At 36.1% G+C, this 21,302-nt stretch overlaps 1 protein-coding gene across 1 annotated transcript in view; it reads left to right on the plus strand.

The window, feature by feature from the left end:
- Nucleotides 1-21,302, plus strand: part of PCLO (piccolo presynaptic cytomatrix protein) — a 323,756-nt gene that overhangs the window by 291,849 nt on the left and 10,605 nt on the right.

The raw sequence follows: 21,302 nt of genomic DNA on the forward strand, positions 1-21,302 counted from the left end.
GGACTCCCAGTTCCTTCTCTGTAGAGCTGCCTTCCAGCAGGTGCAATCTCTGCTCCTCCCCAGGTGCAGGACCCTGCATTTGCCGTCATTGAATTCCAGAAGGTTCTTCTCTGCCCAACTCTCCAGCCTGTCGAGGTCCATCTGAAGGGCTGAACAGCCCTCTGGGGTATCTGCCACTCCTCCCAGTCTTGTGTCATCAGCCAACCTGCTGGGAAGTATCTACCCCTTCATCTAAGTTGAACAAGATTGGACCCAGTATGAAAACCCTTGTGGGATATTGCTTGTTTGCAGGTTTTCAGCCAGGTCTCTGTGCCACAGATCAAAACCCCCTGAGCTCTGCTGTTCAGCCAATTCTCCATCCATCTCCCCAAGCTCAACAGCTCTGCTGTTCAGCCAATTCTCCATCCATCTCCCCAAGCTCAACAACTCTGCTGTTCAGCCAGTTCTCCATGCATCTCACCAGCCTTCTCTCCACTTGTCCAGCCTTCACTTAATGACTTTGTCTATGAGGATATCATGGGAGATAACATCAAAAGCCTTACTGAAGTCTGGTAAGCAACATTCCACTGCTCTCCCCTCACCTATCCATACAGGTTTTGGAATTCAAGTGATGCTTGTGACTGAAGGAGAGATTGCCTTCAGTGAATTAAGGGAAGTTTTACTGTTGGAATTCAGTACTGCCCCATTTGAATACTGCAATAAATTCTGAAATAAATTAATATATTTCATTGCATTGTGCAGGAACCATTGCTTCACTTCTGTATGAATTATATAATATTTATACATGGTCATGACACACACAGATGACATAACACAGCCAAATAGATGTAGTGGCCTGGATGAATAATGTTCAACAGTTTAGGTCAGGGTGTACTTCATGAAAGTCATGGAAATTTCAGCAGCCGAATATTGGCATGAGAGAAGAGAGATCACACAATGAGAAACTTTTAGGTATGTGAAAAATACGGGAGTGGTGCTGGAGAATGCAGAAAAATTACATTTGAAGCATTTAGATGACTGAGCAACTAAAGTTCTGCAAATGATTCCTGAAGGTGGGAAATCTGTCCATTGAGCAAACCTGAGCTAAGATCAACAGCTTTTACTCTATTAGTTAGAGTAGCAACATTTTTGTCCTACTCTATAGGTGATCTTTAACTCCCCAGGTTATCACAGGGCTGATTCACTGTACTGTATTTACTTTAAATAAGCAGAACTGTATTTCAGAAAGTTGCTTACATAAATGTAAGGAATCCTCTGTGACACAAACTTTTTGGAAGTCAGATAGCCTGTCTTGTTTTCAGAGAATTATCCAAATTATGTAATTTCTTTTGCTCCTCTAGTTGGTTTCTGTACTGATGCTAGTGGCTTTTTTTTTGTCTTTTTTCCTTTTTTATTGCAGTAAATTGTGAAAGGGAAGGTAGGATCTACGAACTATTTCAAGTGGAAAATTTGTATAATGCTACATGGTAGGATCAAAACCATTATCAGCAATTTAAAATTAACTAACATAACTCTAACTTCATAATCTTAAATTTGAGTCCAAATATTTAGACTTGATTGGTTCAACAAGCAAATACTTTGTGCTGAGGCAAGGTAGATTCCTAGGATTAGACTACTTCAATGATATATATGCTTACATTTGAACAAATTAACATATATACATACACATATGTTAGGATCCGATTATCAAAAGATGCTTCTGCCCAAATTAAGATGCAAATGAGACCATATGCAAATGTCAGGAGTATGAATTTTATTGAAGAGTGGATATGTGGTAGGGAGAGCAGAGAAAGAAGAGAGAAATATTAAATAGAAATGCAGTCACCACCACATGCATGTATATATAGATATATGTACACATATCTAAGTTATTGAATCTCACATAGATATATACATACATATGGACATATTTATATATCATGAGTTAATTGTTTTTTTACATACCTCTTTGGAAATAAAAAACAAACCAGGGTTCTGAATGAAACGCTTCATCTGTGTCTGTGGGGTTCTTCATTATTCAAAATACTGCTTTTGTTTCATTAACTTTTATTATCTGGAGAATGAACATCACTGTTTTTAACTGCAATGGATAACAAAAAAAGGATTAGACCTGTGTTGCATAGTGGCTCTGATATAAAAAGGCAACAAATCCTATTAATATTCAGTTTTACAATTGACTTTTACCTGTCAATTGTAATGGTCTTCCATGTTATAAACATTTTAAATAATTTGATGATTAGTGATTTCACTGGAAATTTCTTTAGAATCTTAAATAAAGGATAAGGAAAATTATGATCTGATATTTAATATTTTGCAAGCAGGACCTGCTTAAGTAGCTTGGGCATTTAGCTGAATAAAAAAGTTTTATTTCAGTCTCTTACTTATTCTTTTTCTATGTTAATTACCTAATTAAAAACTTTGAGTCTTGTCTAGTCTACGTAAAAAACCCTAATTCAATATCTTTTTACAGCTGGGACCTCTGAAATAGGAAATACAATGAGAAATTTCATCATGGGATTTATGGGAGGTTCAGCCACTTAAATAAAAAAATTATAATCAATGGAATGAAATAACCAATCTGAAGGTACAATCAATCTGACCTATTTTAGAATTCTATTTGCAAGTAAAACCAACTATATTCTAGATGAGCAATCCCTCAGATGAAGACAGCAACACTCAGACAGATGAATCCTAGTAGCAGGATTACCTAATGTCCAACAGATGTTAGGTGACAGTCACTGTAAAACATTATTCTAAATGCATCAAGAAGTAACTTTTAAGCACATTTAACTTTATTTGAAAAAATGCTAATTTGATTTGGTCTGAAGTTCTAAAATGACAGCTGTGCTCAACTGCTAAGTGCAATTACCATTTGGAGTGTTAAGTTCCATATTTATCTTGAACTAACAAGAACCATGAGATGGTGTCAATTTGGGTTTTTTTTGTTTTATTTGTTAGAAAAGGCTCTAATTAGGGCATGAAAAATAGAACAGGGGAGAAGTTTTGGGTTAAAGTTCTACTCAGATACAGCATAACTATTTTGAAATCATAGACAGATAATTGTTATAGAGAACCAGGATGAACACTGAAGCTGGTCAAAAATCTACCAATTTTGTGCATCTGCAGATAGCAAGTACTAATTCTATTTAATTGCATTTATATAATTTATTATTTTCAGTACTCAGAATTCAGTGTTTCTAACCAATTTGATGGGGCTGGGTTTTTTTAGTTTTGATTCTTTATTTTATTGATTTGTTGGGGATTTGTTTCTTTGTTTGTTTGTGTTGGTTGGTTGGTTGGTTGGTTGGTTGGTTGGTTGACTGGTTGGTTGGCTGGTTGGTTGGTTGGTTTTTTAAAAAGGCGAAAGGAATTTTGCCAGGATTAGTGATCAATTTAGCAATGTAGCAAAAGTTTCTCTTTTGGTTCCTCTTGAGGAAAACGCCATACTAGTTCTCTCTTCTTTCCACCTTCCAAATCTCCCTGGAAATAGCAAAAAAAACCAAAAAAAAACAACAAACCCAGCACTGTAGAGATGATATCCTGTAGAATTCTTCCATAGATTCATTTATTAACACAAAACTCATTAGAAAGAAGTAGGAACATTCCTGATTCACTGTATCTTGAGTTCTGTAGATCTACAGTTACTGAATGCCTCCTAGGTTTTTTTTGTCTCTCAGGAAAGAATTTCACCCATAAAAGATGTTAGCAGAGAGCAGGCTCCCTTGTTGACCTGTGACAGGCCTGGCAAGAAGCTCTGGATGCCTAAAGAGATCAGATGAGCTCTTCTCTGAGTCCTGTACCTCGGTAGAGATAGTGAGTCTGTCCCTGCTCACATCATAGTAGCTCACCAAGAATCATAGCAGACAGAGTCAAAATCTGTTACAATCTCGAGGGAAAAATCACAACAGAAAACACAAGTAGATCATATTAAAACACAACACATAGAATAAGTAACTTCCTCTTTTTTTAGACAGCATCACTAATATTTATCATCAATGGCAGTTCAATCTTTCTCAGATTTGAACTATATACATATCATATAATTTTAAAATTAGGCCTTAGGAGAGGCATGGAAATAATATTGACAGTTCAGGAAAGTTTACTCTCAAATACTTTAGTGATTTCTTCAGGACTCAAAACCCACCAGTATTTAGACTTTTAACTCACTGTTGGTTAATGGAAGGAAGAAAAGGATCCTTCACCAGCTGGGAAGTTGGAAATTAACAAACTCTGGGAGCTCCTAGAGGAGCAAAGATGAAACTGGAGAATAGGGGACAAAGGTGATGTCGGAACTTGTCAGAGGTCATACAATAATTTTAGTGTTCCACACCATGGGCCTGTTTGGAAGCACAGACTTTCAAAGTTTGGGGAGTGGGTAGCCCATGATGAAATCTGGCATATGTCTGTCAAAACAAGAGTGAGGAAAAGCATAAATTTCATTCTTTAGATTTTTCTTGTGAAGAGTAACAAAAGACTGAAGTTTCCTTGAGCTCTGAGGTGTTCCCAGGCTGTTACATTCCTTCTTTTGATCTTAGGCTAACAGTTGGGCCAGAGAAGCCAACCTGCTCGCTTAAAACTGCCAATCTGTCTTTAGATAAACTCCATGTTCAGCTGAGTCCAGCACACTTCATGAACACTCATCCCCAGCATTATAAAACTTCGGGATTCACCACCAACATTCAATTTATATGGAGCACACGCAGCCATACATTATCAGACAGAAAGATGTATCCAATGCATCTGAGCTCTCCAGCTCCCTCCAGCAAAAAAGGAACAATGAAGAACTCAGCTTGCATTCATGCTATGGCACTGCTGACTTCTATCTCCTGCAGCAAAACTCTGGAATGAACTGGACTTGCTTTCATGTAGTTGTGCTAACTTGTTGATAGCACCACAGCTATATTTAAAGCTCTTTTCCTGAGGCAGATTTTCTTTATTGCTGACAGTAAAACAGATGTGCTATAAAAAGAGATTTTTTGTTTTCAAACAGTTGGGAAATAATGCAAGGACCACAAAACAGATTCAATATTCTTTAGACTTCTTTAAAATGAGCAAAATTATGAAAACATGCAATTGGTGCCCAAAGCAATTTTAAAAATACTGAAAGTCCTGGCATTGGAGGCATGTCTTTTTCCCACAAAGCAATAGATTTTTTTCATGGTTTCATGGCAAAATGTGCAGTCTCCACTCTGTTCTGCTCCAAACAGAGATTAAAACACTCTTCAAATCAGATTTTTTTCCAAGAAGGTCACTTGTAAAATGAAAGCAACAATTTTTCTTGAAGAACTATTAAGTTAGAAAATGTCATTGTGATAATTATTACTTGCAAACTGGGCTATAAAATTAACTATGCAGGGAGCAGGTCATAGGAAAGGATTCTTCCCTTCCACTGGGTGCTTGTTAGTATGATGAAGATGAAGCCAGACTCTTCTCAGAACTCAGCAGTCAGAAATAGGAAATAGATAACATTCACAAGCTGAAGAAAAAGAAATTCTAACTGAATAAAGGGGAAATAAAAAGCAACCTAAACCAACAAACCCAACAAAAACACACAAAGTAAAGTTTTTCTCTACAATACTCTACAGAAATATTCTGTTCAGCCTCATCTAATGTGGAAGTTAACCCTGTGAGCGTGAGGTTGGACTGGAGTGCTGCAGCAGCCCTTTGCTCTGTGAATCATTCTATCAGTTACAATTGCTTCATAAAGCACACTTCAAACCAGCATTATGTCTGTAAAATGTCATTTTTCCTTTCCCTGAACCTCATCTCTCCCTTCATGGTGGCATAAGGCGTGTGCTGATTCAGGTTAGGTGACTAACCCAAAATCAAAGCACTGGGGTGGGGCAGGGAGGGGGTGAGGTTACGGTGGGCAGGATCCTTTCTGCCAACGAGCTCATTAGGCAGCTGTACAAACATTATGGCTACAGGAGATAAAATCAGGGACACTGTGTGGGAAGCAGTAAGCAGGAATTTGGAGAGAGCTCTTTCACCACCAGTGCCTGTTTATGACTTTTTAAGACTTGGTGATTAGTTACAGGTAACAATCTTTTCAGCTAGACTGGTGCAGAGGATGGTAAAATCTTCTTTAGGAGAACAGCTCATCAGAAAGAGTTTAAAGCAGCAATCTGCTTCAACTGTTTATTAAAAACTCCATAGTGTTTTTCATAATCACTGAGCTGGTTGAATTCCTCCTGGGTAATTGCTTGATGTTCCCTGCTGCAACTGCCTACAATTAATGTATTCTTTTCTTTCCCTAATGACAACAAAACTTGGAATATCTGATCACAGGCTTTGTAAATAAGGGGTTATTAAAAAAACCAAAATTGTTAAATAACAGAAAAAAAAAATCCAAGCCAGGTTGTTTATTTTGCACATTCTTTTTCTGAAAGGATGATGGTTTTACGGTAAATCACTGAGGAAAACTCAGTAATTTTTTTTTTTTTTGGTCAATGCCAGTTGCACCAGTTTTGTCTTTTGACAGCAGAGGAGCTAATTCTGCCTTTACTAGTGCCTGTTTTCAAAGCATAACAAACAGCTTTCAAAATCAGAAAGCACAGTACTCAGTGGGGTAGCAGACTTGCCTTATGTTTCTTGAAGCATTCTTGATAAAAAAAACACTCCTTTGCTGGAGCTTATATGTCACATGGAAAAAGGCAGTAAATTCAGCATGAATTGAAAGCTCATTATCTTCTTGCCTCTATATGCTTCTCTGAGATAGTTTACAAAAGTAATGAAGCTTACCAATGTACATTTAGTTGCCATTACTCTCTTTAACTGTAGTTGCCTCACCTTTCTGATTGGAAGTACTACTTATAATTATTTATATTTTTGTGAAAATAATGATTGTAAACATATAATACAGACTACTATCCCTTCTAAATTTTAGGGGTTTGCTAACTACAACTAGAATTATTATTATTACGGGATAAACCCAAAAATTTTTCAAAGAAGAAGTAGTGCAAGCTCTTGAAAGTATTTATCACAAAAGGTCTGAGATAGAAATTTTGAGTTTTTGATGGAAATTGTGACTATTAGCTTACAGAATGATGGACATCTCAGGCTAAGTTCTATTTAATGTAGAGCTTGTTTATGTTGTGCTACTGAATTTTATTGTATGGATTTTATTTTGAAATTGGAAGTTGAGTGCTTTGCACAGGATAATTAGAGCCTTGTGAGCCATTTCAGGAGCAAGTTTGCAGTCTCCCACATCAGTATGATAGTCAGAATCATGGACTTAAAAGTCTGCATTCTTTCCTGCAGCCAAACTGTGTTGGGGAGGAGGAATGAAAATGTCCAGAGAAGTTAAATTGGTGCTCACCTGAATTACAATGTATACATATGCTCAAATTACAGACAAGAAGATAGTAAAATGTATAGATTTGACTGGTAAATAAAGCTTCTCTCTCTTTGGAAGAGCTACCAACAGAGAGACCTTATGACTTCAACACTGAGTGGAACATGAATCTAACAGCACTCAGAGACTTGAGGTTTGGCAATGGATCCACAAAGTTTTGCTTCTGAAACCTCATGCAAGGGGACTTGTGATACATGTGGTCAGGAGAGGGTAAAATTGGGCATCAAAGATAAAACAAATAAAGATAAAATAACTTCAAAGATAAAACAAGGTCTTCAGCTTCTTTGGTCATGAAATCCTGTATTTCACAATGATAATCACAACAGAGAAATAATTAGCATTACCACCAATCAATAAGTCCATTTAAATTCATATGAGTATGAATATGTCATATTTTCCAAATCAGATAGACAACTAGATCCTATTCTCAGGGAATAAAAAACAGGTCAATTTTACATGATGAATCCAGATATCATACTTTGAATTTGAGAAAGTTCATAGATTTTAGCAAAACATTTCCTTGCTACAGTAGATCATAATCTGAATTGATCTTTAGTGATTTTATTGATGTTCCTGAACTAATCTATATCCCTACCTCAATATTTGCATATTTAAATATTTCCGCCTTTATTTTTATGCCTGTGTTCAGTGATTCCTTACTTTCGTTGGGAACTCAGTAAAAATCTGTTCAATCACTAAATACTGTCAAATGCTGATGAGAACTCCTGAATCAGTCTTTGAAACCTTTTTTTTTCCCTCAGTACTCAATCATTTAATATTTTGCATGTCCATTATCAGTTAAAATTATTTCTGAGATTTTATACAGCTGGTAATATTTTTTATGGCCTAGAATTAAGAGATTTATATTCTGTGAGAAAATGTACATCACAGACAGTTTTTTGTGACAGATGCAGAAAAAATTTGTTGGGCATAAAATTGCTCACAAATAGCACTGAAATTTCAACCTGGCACTGGTTCTTCTATGTGATGATAAAGGAGGAGTTTGATCTGATACTTTACTGTTTGCAAGGCTCTCTCTGGTGGTGCTGAGTATCTCAGCTGGTGTGGTATCTAACCATGGGCAGGCACCAGCTTGGCAAGTCATTCTTCATGAATATTACCCAAAGGGACAATGTGTTTTCTTGGGTTTGAGCCAATTCCAAGCAGATATTCAGTAGTCATATTGTGTCTCTTTAGGGTATCTAAAAAGGCAATGCTGTAGAATTTTTAAATATTCTTTACTTCATCACGACTCCTTTTGTGGTGGCTCTTTGGAGGAAAGTATCTTCTTCAGTTCATGTGCACCTAAACTGGAGGTTTAATAAACCTGTAGATCGGATTTTTATTCAATCTTCTCTCTTCAGTATGAAATTCTTTTTGAATAAGTTAAAAATACAGGAAAATATATGTTCTGGTTTCCTAAATCTGTCTCTGTTTTTAGTTTAACCCTCCCCTCTTATTTTCTGTTCTAAATTCACTGAAATTGTAAAGAAAGGCTGTGCAATTTCTTCAGGTATTGGCATCATATTCATGGATGATGATTGCAAAGGCAATGCTATGCTTTATTACAAATTAATAATGAGTACATAACAGCAATAGCTTGGGTTCTTTTCCATGTACCAGGTATTTTACATTTCAAAACTCACCAGACATGTTTTTAATAACATGCAAAGAATCTATGCTGCACTTTCTGTTTGTGAAATCTTGCAAAACCCTACTTTCAATTCCCATATGCTTTAATTTTTAAATGTATGTAAATTATGAGAAAGACTTCAACAGTCATCTTCAAAAGAGCAGTATTAAATCTCAGAGATTCTTGACAAAATCATGAGGGTTGGCCTCAGTGCATAAAGTCTATGAAGTATTAACTCTCAAAACAAGACTAAGCTTTTTCAGTTGCCAGAAAGTAAATCAACAGGAGATGTCAGAGCATTAGCTCTCTATGAGATACTCCTTTGTATTCATTATTGTAAAGATTCAGCTAATTATAAAAGTGCCACTGCATGCATACTGCCCAGAGCAGAAAAGGATTTTCAATTAGTTACAAAATAGTTGAGTTTCTTTTTATCTACAGACAGATGGTGTATGCTTCAGTGACTTCAGAAAATGGAGAGAGAGTTTTTGAGCCAGAGAGATACAAACACCAACCTATGTGTGTTTTCTTATTCACCTTTTCTGGTGCACATCATTTTGAGAAAACTTTCATCAGAAAAGTTTTCCATTTGCAGGTGAATTGATATAAAATCCAGGTGAAGGCCAAGAAATCATAGCTTCAAACCCCCTTATTTGAGACACCCTCAGATTCCAAGATGGGATTACCTCTTTTCTGTGTGGTGCCAGGGAAAGGTCCCAACATCTGAAAGGAATCAGTCTCTGACTTTTTATTTCTCTAAAAAGTCCTGAAAAAATATTTTAGGTGATCCTATTGAAAATTTTCAGTCTTGCACTATAAATCATCTCTGCTACAAATCTATCATATTCTCCCATGAATGAATATTAGGCCCTTTTATTTTACTAAAATCCATGATTCCCAGGTCACCTTTCTTTGTGAGAGAACTTTGATTGTCTCTCCCATTTCCCATGGAAGTTCAGAAAGTCAGAAACATTTGTGGCATTTTCACTTTTACAGAATATTGTGACCTCTTCAGTAGCATCCTGGAACATGGACTTAAAATGTTGACTTTTGTCATTGTTTTTTATGTTATATATAATTCCAATTAACTGTTCTCTTGCCAATTCACAAACACTCTAAATAGAAATACATTTTCCCTTTCTTTTTTTCTTTCCATCATTTCAGTCTTCATCACAAATCTCTGAGTGGATTTGCATAAGTGCTGTACTGTCCCTGTACTTTTTCTCTGCTCTATGTTTTTGTATAATATTTTTTGTTCAAAGATATCTCTGTGGAGCTTAGCCATACACATCAGTTCAACAGTGCAATGAAGTACCAACTTTAGGATGTCTGTTAGAGCAGCTTGAGGGAACCAGCATTGCATGAAATAAAGAATAATGGCACTGCTGAGTGCCGAATGAGAGGGCAAATGTAAAGTATGCATTCCAACAAAATGCAGGTACATTAGTCTGTAAGGATTTCTGGTGGAAGGTTAAAAACTTGAATAAAAAAAAAAAGGCATATAATAGAAAACTCCAGGCAAGAGCCAAAAGGTAAATTGATATTTCTCCAGACTGTCAACTTTAGGAACTATGCCCATATTACTGTAAGATGCTTTCAAGCATCAGTCCTCCACAGACTACAGAACTCTGAATAATACTATGGAATGCTCTGCAGACCATATCTGTTCATCTCTCCTGAGCAAAATTTGGATTAACAGTTTGTTTTTTTTTTTTTTTTTGACTGAGCTGATTCGATATTAATCCTGATTAATGGAAAGGATCATCCTCCATTGCTCTGTTGGGCAGATTATGCAGGTAGTAGAATCCCAGTAGAGATTACAAGTATTCATTCTTATGCTAAAATTTCCTAGGTTCTCTACAGCCAGCCCCAAAATGCTCTGATGGTCCTGGAAGACAGATTTGGTTTTCTTTCCTATGTTAGTCACAATGAGCTTTGTTAGCATTATCACAGCTCTTGCTGTCACACAGAACAGGCAACATCTCTTACACTTAGTAGTCCTATTAGCAACAATAATTTCAGTAATCATTCTTATTTAATGCAAGAGAAAGAGCATCTCAACAGCGAGCTGCTACCACTGCACCAGGAAATGTAAGTATGCAAAAGGAAATCTATTAATATAAGAGCATACCTGTCTTCCACATGAACAGTCAGTGCAGAAGCTTTTGCTCTGGTGCCCAAGCTGTGCAGCACACACGGCTGTGCTCTCCAGTGTGTAGCTCCAGGGAGGTATGAGCAAGACTTTAAGCATATTTCACTGAAAGTGCCTCAGAGCTGCAGTATAAATCTGAGGGGGAATCTGGAAATCATGATGTGAGGAGTGAATAGGCTTGTTCTTACCAAAAATTTTCATCTCCAGCTATCATGATAGTGTGCCTACTAGGTTTATAGCACAAAAGAGTGCTAACATATTGTGTTAGGTTTGGTATGTGTATGGATGTATTTGTGTATACAAATGCCATCTTCCACCTCCTTCTCAAAGAAAGCCTTATTAAGTTACATATGCCACCATGTGTTAAGTAATTTTTTTGTGGGCTATAAATGACTTGGCCAAGCTGTGAAATGAAACAGCTTGTTCCACTGCACTAACAGTGCAGGCTCAGTGCTTATTGTCTGTGCAGTAAATGTTCGATGAGTCACTCTCCAAACGAAGCCACATCATATGCGCTCCTTACACCAAGTCCTTTTCACTGTGCATGCATCCTTGTGATAGGACAGCTTTATGACAAAGAGAAAATATCAAAATATACTATTGTTTGCCCTTTTAAGTCAGAAAACAGTGGTTTGGTTTTTTTTTTTTCAGGTTGATTACTGCTTTTAAAACCTTCAGTCTGTCTAGTAAAACTAAGCCTGCATTAGATTATTAGATGTTTAGGTAACATCTACTCCTGAAGTTAGAATTTTACCTTTGAACTAGTTTTCTATTTATTTTTTCTAACAAAATAAATTCTCTTAGGACATATATATAATTTTATCCATCTGCCTTTGAAGTTTTTGTTGTTGTTGTTGTTGTTGTTGTTGTTGTTGTTTTCATTAGACTATATATCCAAAACACTACAAGGAATGAAAAATCACTGCTTAAACAGCCCTCTGCCAAAGCAAATAGGGAAGTTCCTAGGTATTCCTGTTATGCAACACGTTCTTGGGTTTACATTCAAATGCAACATGACTGCTTTTGCTTCTGCCTGACCCAGAAGTTCAGCAGACATTATATAAATAAACTTTGTTTTCATGTCATTGTTCCCACTTCTGAGTGGTCAGCAGGTTTCCTAACAGAAAACTACTTTTTGCAAATGCAACCTGCAAGCATTTTGTTATAATTGTTTTCATTTTTAGCTGGTTTTATTTAGGAAATACATTGTTCTTACAGCATCTTCTAAGCACACCATGTATTTTAATTTAGGTTGGCGAATATTCGTTTTCATCGCAAGTAAAAAAATATTCTGTTCAAATTATTTGTCTCTCTTTGAATTCCCAAAAATGAATACAATAAATGTAAAACCCACTTGGTAATCTAGTCTTTCCTCTCCTGATATTATGCTACATAAGACTTCTGAATTGTATTTTTAATTATTTTATCCTCTTTATTATATCTTTAGGGACATTTTCCATTATCTCTTGCTACCATCCACATGACTCATTTTTCTCCCCTTAAAGTGCTTATATTATTTCTATTATACTTCCATTGTATTTTAACATAAGACAAATGGACTTTAATCCATTTCCTAGGTTTTTCAGCATTTCAAGCCAGAATGTCTAATTTCTCAAAATCAAGCTGACACAATGAATAAATAAATCTGTTGTGATATTCAACTTCATATGTATATTCAGATTGAGCAGGTGTAAAATTTTTCATTATTTTGACACAGAAAGTGAAAGCTGTCTCAGAAGGGATTTTGTAATTTCAGACTATGTTGTTGAACTCTCAAAATCTTTCATATCAAAACTAAGAAAAGATAAAAAATGTCTTTATCATGAGAGAGGGAAAGTAGCTTAAAAACTGTCATTTTTTATTGAGAACCTAAGCAAAACTAGCAAAATCCTCCCTGTTTTTGTATAGGTGAGACCCATTTTGTATTCTCATACTGACATGGGAAAAAAGTGCAGACTCAGTCATCCTACTTTAATAACATATTTATGCTGTGTTACACAAAGAGTATTGTAGCATTGTGCAAATACTTAACTGAACTGTTGTTATGTCAAATTCAGACTTTTTGCAGGCAGTTTGCAATTTTTTTTCTCCCTTTAGCAAAACATTTTCTCCTGGGTAAAGCTGCAGTAGAATAAGCTTAAATAGTCAAGGTTTAGGTTGCTCTGTATGTACAGCATTAGTTTTCCTCTTCTCCCTGTATGAAGTTTTTTTATACAAAAAGCCAGGGCAAAGTGTGGTTTTCATCATCAAAATTTCAGATGTGCTGTGGCAAGCCATCTTTTATGCAACTGAATCTGCAGCCTCTGATATGTCTCATTATGTAAGATGCTAAAATTGTGAAGACTATGAATAGATATTTAGACTTGGGCAGTGATTTATGGTGAGGATGAAAGGGAACAAAGGTGGTTGAAGAGAGTTTTTCCTTCTGAGATTGCACAGTTTCCCCTTTCAGATTCAGGCAGCACCTATCTTTGAAGTTCAATTAAAACCACAAGAATAATTTCAACCATCATTTTAGCTTTCTCTCAAGTTTTAGCTTTCTCTGAAGTTATGGAAAATTATGGAGCTGTATATTTAATTTTGATACTTTTAGCCTAGTTTCATTGGCTAAAAATCTGTTTTGCAAATGAAAGCCATTAATTTGCCTCTCAACTAACACTTTAAAAAATGCAGGAATTACCTCCAAGGGCATTTATCCATCCAAAAAACAAAAGCTTAAAAAGGCATTATCCCTGCTGCCTACAAAATTCAGGGAGTTTGCATTAGACATAAACATTTCCTTATGAATAACCCTGTCATTAGTTTGTAATTATAAATCAGAGATAAATTTTGGGGAAACCTGGTATTTGAGGGAAGTGCAGAGAGCATGTTCATAGAATTATCACTTTAGAAACACAAGAATTCCCTTCCACAGAAGTGGAAGATATTTATAAATAAGAGATAATCTAGTAGGAGGTACTATGAGTTGTGTAAATATCTTGACTTCCCTCACTTCATTTTCTTTCTCTCTCTAGCTGGTACCAGTCAAATGCACACAGGTATCCTGTGATCATCTTCACTGTTGAAATCAGCCTGTGGAGTAATCTCTGATCACCTAAATTTGATATTTACAGGTCTCATTATTTTACCTCCATTTATTCCAAATATCTCTATGGTACAGGGACAAGTCTGGCTAGATTATTGGAAAAAAAAAATCTTACTGGAGAAGGCTCTGATCCCCAATACTGTCATTTAGGTTACTGGCTTGGGCAACTTCTGATACTAATGAAACTCTAATCAGATTCACCTCCTCTAACATTATTCCTTCATTATATTCTTCCCACCACCTCTCTTTTCCTGCAACATTTTAGAAACTCACACAACAGAATTAAAGCTGGTTGAAAGTGGATTGGTACATGTCTCTATTTTTCATATTTCAGCATATTGCAAAGTATCAGTGTTATTTTCCCGCACATCACATTACTTCAGATCAAGAATTTTTACATATGGTATCAATGTACAGCCAGAAGTGAGTTTTGGTTTCATTTATTTGTTTTGTTTTGTTTTGTTTTGCTTTTATCTTTCAAAATGATGAATAAAACCTACAAAATAGGGGCACACATAGAATGACCAATAAATGGAACAGAGCTTACTTTTTTTTTTTCTGGGACCTATTCCACATCTCAACAGGCAAAATACTTTCTCTGTTTTCAAAACATATTTCATACAACAGGGTTTTGTTTTTCTTTTGTTTTTTTTACTTAAAATAAGGATTTGGGGAATGCAGGCTAAATTTCTGCAGAAGTATATTTAAATTTCTCTTGGCAGTGAGCCTGCTAGGTCTGAGAGTCACAATGTAAAGCTGTCAGCTTGCTCATATGCCTGAGCCTCACATTCAGCCACCCTCAGTGCCCACTAAATTGTAAATTGTGTTTGCTGCAAGCAAAGTTGCTGAGTTCTGCTCCTCTCCCCCATTACACAATCGCACGTGCATCACATCCCAGGGCACTGGGAGATATTAATGAAAGACCTTCCTTGCTCATCTCATAATATACAGCCTGTCCTCAGCAGTGCACAGTGCAAGGCAAGGAAGGGGAAGGAGAAAAGAGAGGGAAATCCTGTTCCCAGAGGGAGGGAGCCCTTTATCAGGAGTGGAACTGAGTTTGCCATCTCAGAGGAGAATGGCTGCCTGCACACTGTCCCTGCCTCTGCCAGGTAAGGGACAGAATAAATCATAACACACCCAGCCCTTCTTTTGTGACAGCACATTGCCTTTCCACAGACAGACTAGGGAAGACTCTGAACACAAATTAGGGACCCTTAGCAGCTGGAGCTAGCTCCTCTTCAGAGCAGAAAGTTGTATTTATCTACAACCTTTCTCTGAGCTTTAGTTTGTCCATGAGCTGTTGATTGCACTGTCAAGAGCAAACTGAGTATCCAGTTGTGAGAGGAGCAACAAATTTCAGAATATATTCAACCTCATATTTATTGAGAAAAACCCATGGTAGCAATCCCAACGTGTACTTAAAGCTCTTTGAGACAGGAGGAAGTGGTTGTTAAAACTGTATTAGATGTCTGATTTTTCTCACTGCAGAAAAAAAAAAAAGAATATAAAACCAGCCTACAAAAGAAAACTGGGAAATTTTCATAGGGAAAGAAACACATGTGCAAAAGGTAAAAGACAAAAACAAGGAAATAAAAAAAAGATAAGGACAGAAAAATGTTGGAGCCTGTAAACATTGACAAGTGATGTTTATAAAGGTTATTAATCATTATTTTGAAGCAGCTTTGCCAGTAGCTCATGCCCAAGCAAGAGGACAAAAGGCATGAATGCAAACAGCTGGTACTGCAAGTAACTTGTGTGATGGTAAAAAAAAAAAAAAAAAAAAAAGAGATAGAGAGAGAGAAAGATTTGCTTAAAAAAAGAATGGAAGCTTTTGGCTGGCATTTTAACTTCTTGATACATGTATGTTTAAAATAATACTGAATACTTTTGCTTTACCTTCAGCTGGAGTTGTTTAGCTCTGATACTGAAATGTATATACTATATATATCTATATAGAGCCTATTATTTACAGTAATACTGAATTATTTATTGCAATAAGATCATGTTATCTTGTTTTTCTGAAGCACAGCTGTCTGCTGGAGGACGAACATCTGACTCTTAAAATAGTGTTAAAGGAATCCAGCAGAAACATGTTTCTTGGTACAACAGCAGTGTGTTAGACAGAAAATTATGTCTGTACAAGCTTCATGGGTTACTGTGGAGACATTCTTGACAGTGGCAAGGTCCTCATCAGCCTTCCTAAGACTTTGTGTTTTCCCCTGGGATCACACTCCAAAGCCCTGTCTGTGTTGACATGATCAAAGTCCCTCTCTTCACAGAAAACCCAGTCTTGGTTACTGAACCGAAACAACTCGAAGAGATGTTATTAGCTCCATCTCTGAGAGATGAAATCTGAGATCAGAAAGCTACTAAGGAACATTGGTCTTGTGACAGAACCCATCTCTTTTTTGTTATCTTTAATCATGTCCCATATTTTTAAGCTGTAATTTTATCCATTTTTAATTCAAGTTTTCGAGACATGGATTGGAATCTCAGATTACTTAGATTTTATCACATGCTACTATATGTTCTAACTCTCTCAATATTGCAAACATATAGCTGAATACAAGATTTTGTTTCTTTAAGAAATACAGCTACATAGGAGTATCTTATTTGTTTTATTCTGGAATATATTATTTCTTATTACGCCATGTTAGACATAACTATCCAGTCCAAGTCCTTAAATACCTATGAGCAAACAGTAGGTAAGTGCATCTAAAAAATTCCTTTGTTGTATCAATAGACACTGTACAGAGCCCTCAGTGGTACATTAATATAATCTCTCAGTGTATCAAAACAGATAAAGACCTAAGGAGATTATGCATCTCTTCAGTAGGCCAATATCACTGAGAAATGTTTAGAAAGATTTTCCTCTGATTTAAAATCTTTCACGATAAAGTGTCTGATTCCTGAAGCTCCAGAAGAGCATTTTCTACCTATTTTGTAAACAATATTTTCATCTATAAGCCTCATTTGAAAAAAAGAATGCTGGGAAATATTTGTTAATTTTTTCCCTGTTTAATTCCCCTGCTGTAGCACCCCCCAGTCACTCTTCTGGAACAGGAGAGCCCATACCAATTTATACATAATTATGAAACAAAATGTCAGTTTATGTATTTTCCTGATTCTGTTTTCTGGCCATCTGGCATCCACTCAGGAAATTACTCAAGTATGATGTTTATCAAGTAGCAGCATTTAGGCATCTCATATTTAAATTTCCAAGTTTAACCTACTCATACATTAACCATCTATGTGAAAATCTGTGTGAAAATACAGTCAACATCAGGAAGCCATTCAACTTATTCTAAGATAAAAGTGCAAATTATCTCAGAACTTTACATTTGGACAATTGAACTGAATAAAATTCCTGCCATTCTGCAGTGAGGTTTACTTGCTCATCTAATGCATTGCTGAATTAGCCTTGATAACACAGAATGATGGGAGGCAGCTACTTACTTTTGTCTTGGGTAATTCTGTTTGACAACAGGCATTTGATTAAAAAGGAATGGGAGCACAATCCATACTTATCAATCTCTGGAACTGACAACAACAGTGCAGATGACACATCCTGTGATTTACAACAGCAGTCAATTAAAACTAATAGCAAAACTAATTAACCTTTCACAATGCAAAGTGTGACAGTTCTACTAGAACAGCTTTGGTGTTGCCATCACTACAGCAAATTTAAACTCCTTGACTTCTAAAATACCTTGCAGCAATTTAGTTAATAACCACATCCTTTTAATTGTTAATAAATTATTAATAAATATGGTCCCCTAAAAAGAGGTGTGCAGTCATTAAAAAAAAAACAAGCATAAATGTTTTTAATCCTTTGTATAGATATAGATATATTGAAGAAATGGTTGCCTACAGGTGGCATGTTGCAAAGGTGAACACTATGATGCTGTGCATGACTGTGTTCCTCTGTGGTATATTAGTAAGTGTGTGTTTGATTCATATGAAACAGGTAAAATATCACACTAATTCAGCTTTAAAAACTCTTATCCTTTTTAATTTTTACTCTAGCACATGGTTGTAGAGCATCTCTTTTTCACTCCTTGTTTCCTAAGCTAAATTTGACAGTAATTTTTTAGTGCTTTAGTATTTGGTTCCTTGCCACTGTGATAATCCTGTTTTGCACCTTTTCCATCTGAAAATAATTTTGATTGAGGGAAATGTTACTACTCAAGTTAAAAATTGTTTTTCATTTATTTGGGAAACCATATTAGTACTTCCCTGAAAAGATATGCACTATCTCTTTTTCAGAGTTGAATTGTAGCATTTATCATCATCCAGTGTATCAAAACACCTGCAATCAGTTCCATTCTCATATCACTTATGATTTATGTTTTCTAAACTTATATAAGAAGGCAAAATATTGTGATTGGGTGCTGTATATTTTGATTTATTCCCACTAATGCAACTCTTGAGGTTATCCAATCCCACGACAGCCTGAGGAAGGTTATTTCTGTCAGACCAAACATGACATTCATGACACATTCATGTCCAGCTCAGCCCACTGTGAACTCTCACCAGCTCTAAGATGGTCTACTATTAACCATTCTCTTCATCACTGTATCTGTCATTTTCATCTAAAGAATCAACTCCACAAAACAAGGCACAGATGCTCTATTTTTGTGCACCCACCAAAGGAAAGATGTATGGAACTTATATACGAGAAAGGGGAAAAAGATAAGCATAGAAGGAATAGGAATCCCTTCTGAGTCTACAAAACTCTGGTGGTTTCTAAAGTTTATTTGTTTTAGTGCAATGTTTCATAAGCCTGGTGTTCAGGCTCCTTCACGCATGCTGTGGGAGAAATGAAAATTAGTATGGAAGTACAATAAACCTATTATGCTTCATGTGTTTGCAGCTGTAGATCATTGTTTTCCCCACAATGTTTAAATGGTGAAGCAGGATTGCTTGTCCTAAAGAGTATCTGGCAATATAGAATAGTCCATGGAAAATTCCCAGATGCTGAGAAATAGTGTTGGAATATTTAAGTATAACTTGCTGGAAGAATATATCCTTTTTTTCTGGCTCACAACATCACAAGTGGCATCCAAACCAGCTCATCTCATCTTAAGCTTAATGCACACCCAAATGAAAAAGGAGGCACTAAGGCAATCAAGATGAGGTCCTAAACTAATGCAAATAGAGCTTAAAGGACAGAGAGGGAATCAAGAAAATAAACCAAGTACATTTTCCAGAAAAGCCTGTGATTCACTAAAAACAGCCTGAAACTAATATTAGGTTTGTCCTACAACTTTTCATGCTGGGCTTTTTTTCATGTTTCTGGGAGTCAGTGCAAGAACCAATACTGATCACGAATTCAGATTCAAGCAACACCTTTCAGGTGTTTCATGTCTTTATCCACGGTTTGAGAATTTTATCTGCAGAGAAAAGAAGGCATTATAATTTTGTCTTGTATCTCTTTCAAGTCATCCAAAATCCACAGTTTAACCAAGATGGGACCAATGGAAACTCAACTCTTTTCAGGGAAAGGGCATTATAACAACAGGGATATAATGAACAATAACAGGGGCATTGTTGGCCATTCCTTCTTTGATCTCAGCTATAAATGATCTTTTCTGTTGGCATCACAAAATGAAGACTTCATTATCTTTGCACAACCATGTAGCAGGAAAAGATGCTATTATTGCATATTCAAACCTATAGGAATGGTTTTGTGATTATTAAATATTGTGAAAGAATCACTTGCCTCATAAAGGGTCCTCTCACACCTTAGAAATAATAGAAGTGCTGGCTCAGCTGAAGCTGAGTTACAAATTTATTAGGGACTGTAACTAAATTAAATTCTTCCTTCGGTTTGTGAGGGGAGTTGGGGGCCAGTTTGTGGCTGTGATTATTTCTTATTACACTTTTACTCACGATCTCTCAAACTATTTTGAGTAGAAAAAAAATAGAATTTACATCTGTGAAAAAGAAGCTGTCATTTTAGAGGGTGTTATTCAAATTTGATTATACATTTGTGATACAAGAAGTAATCTTTACATGCCACTTGGCGACTTAACACTCTTTAATTGAGAACCTTCTTCACATGTATCATAATTGTTTACCTTCTGCAGAGTTGCTTTGCACCGTCCATCATCTTGACACAAGCTTCTAGAATGTCCAGTAAAGTGTTAAATCCTGCTGGCACCAGAAGCTATGTAACAAAGAATCCCAGCTGCTTTATGGTTTGATTTCTTTTGAACTGATGTCTAAAGTGAAGAGAAAGGTGAAATAATATTTTCAGTAGCAGGACAATAGATTTAGAAGCACAACCCCCACTCTGAGATGATGTTAGTATGGAGAGAAGTGAGCTGAGGATGCTCTGCTCCCACGCCCCTACGCACTTAGGAGATACAGCCCTGCTCCTCTCTGCCTGGCTTCTCTAAAGGCTTGTGGGAGGACAGGCAGAGGAAAGGCAAAAGAGCTTTGTCTACATTTCCTTCTGTGCCTTCTCTCCATCTCTGAACTGATTTAGAGAGGAATGCATAAAATGTAGAAATAATGGCCCTGTATTTCTACCCACATAAGCAGAAAAATTGCCTTTAATTTTTAAAGGTCACTCTAAGCCCTTCCCTTTAAACTGTGTGAATGATATTGCTCCATGTATATGGGAAGGTGAAATAAAATGCTGACTTCACCAGCCTTACTTCATTGCCTTTGAATATCTTACTTTTAACACTCCATTGAAAGTTCTCTTTCTTCATGTTTTTTTTTTTTTCTTTTTTAAATGAGATAACTTCAGAGCCTTGTAGTAAATGTTTCTGAAAAGGTGAATTGCAGCGACCATTATGTGAGTTGTAATAACTCCTAGAGAAATTTCTATTCTTGGGAAAAAAGCTCCACTGAGGCAAATACATTCTGAAGCATACAATCTAGTTATACAAGTGTATGGCATGTGCCCACCATTTGCTCATCTAAGCTATACATTTTCTTTACATTCCTGACTGAAAACTATGAGCTGTAAGTATAGCTATAAAAATTATAAGGAAAAAACCCAAACAAACCAAAACCAAAACTAAAGTAAGCAAACAAAACCAAAACAAAACAAAACCAAAAAAAACAC

Source organism: Molothrus ater, chromosome 5, assembly GCF_012460135.2.
Source record: "Molothrus ater isolate BHLD 08-10-18 breed brown headed cowbird chromosome 5, BPBGC_Mater_1.1, whole genome shotgun sequence".
Classification (NCBI taxonomy): Eukaryota; Metazoa; Chordata; class Aves; order Passeriformes; family Icteridae; genus Molothrus; species Molothrus ater.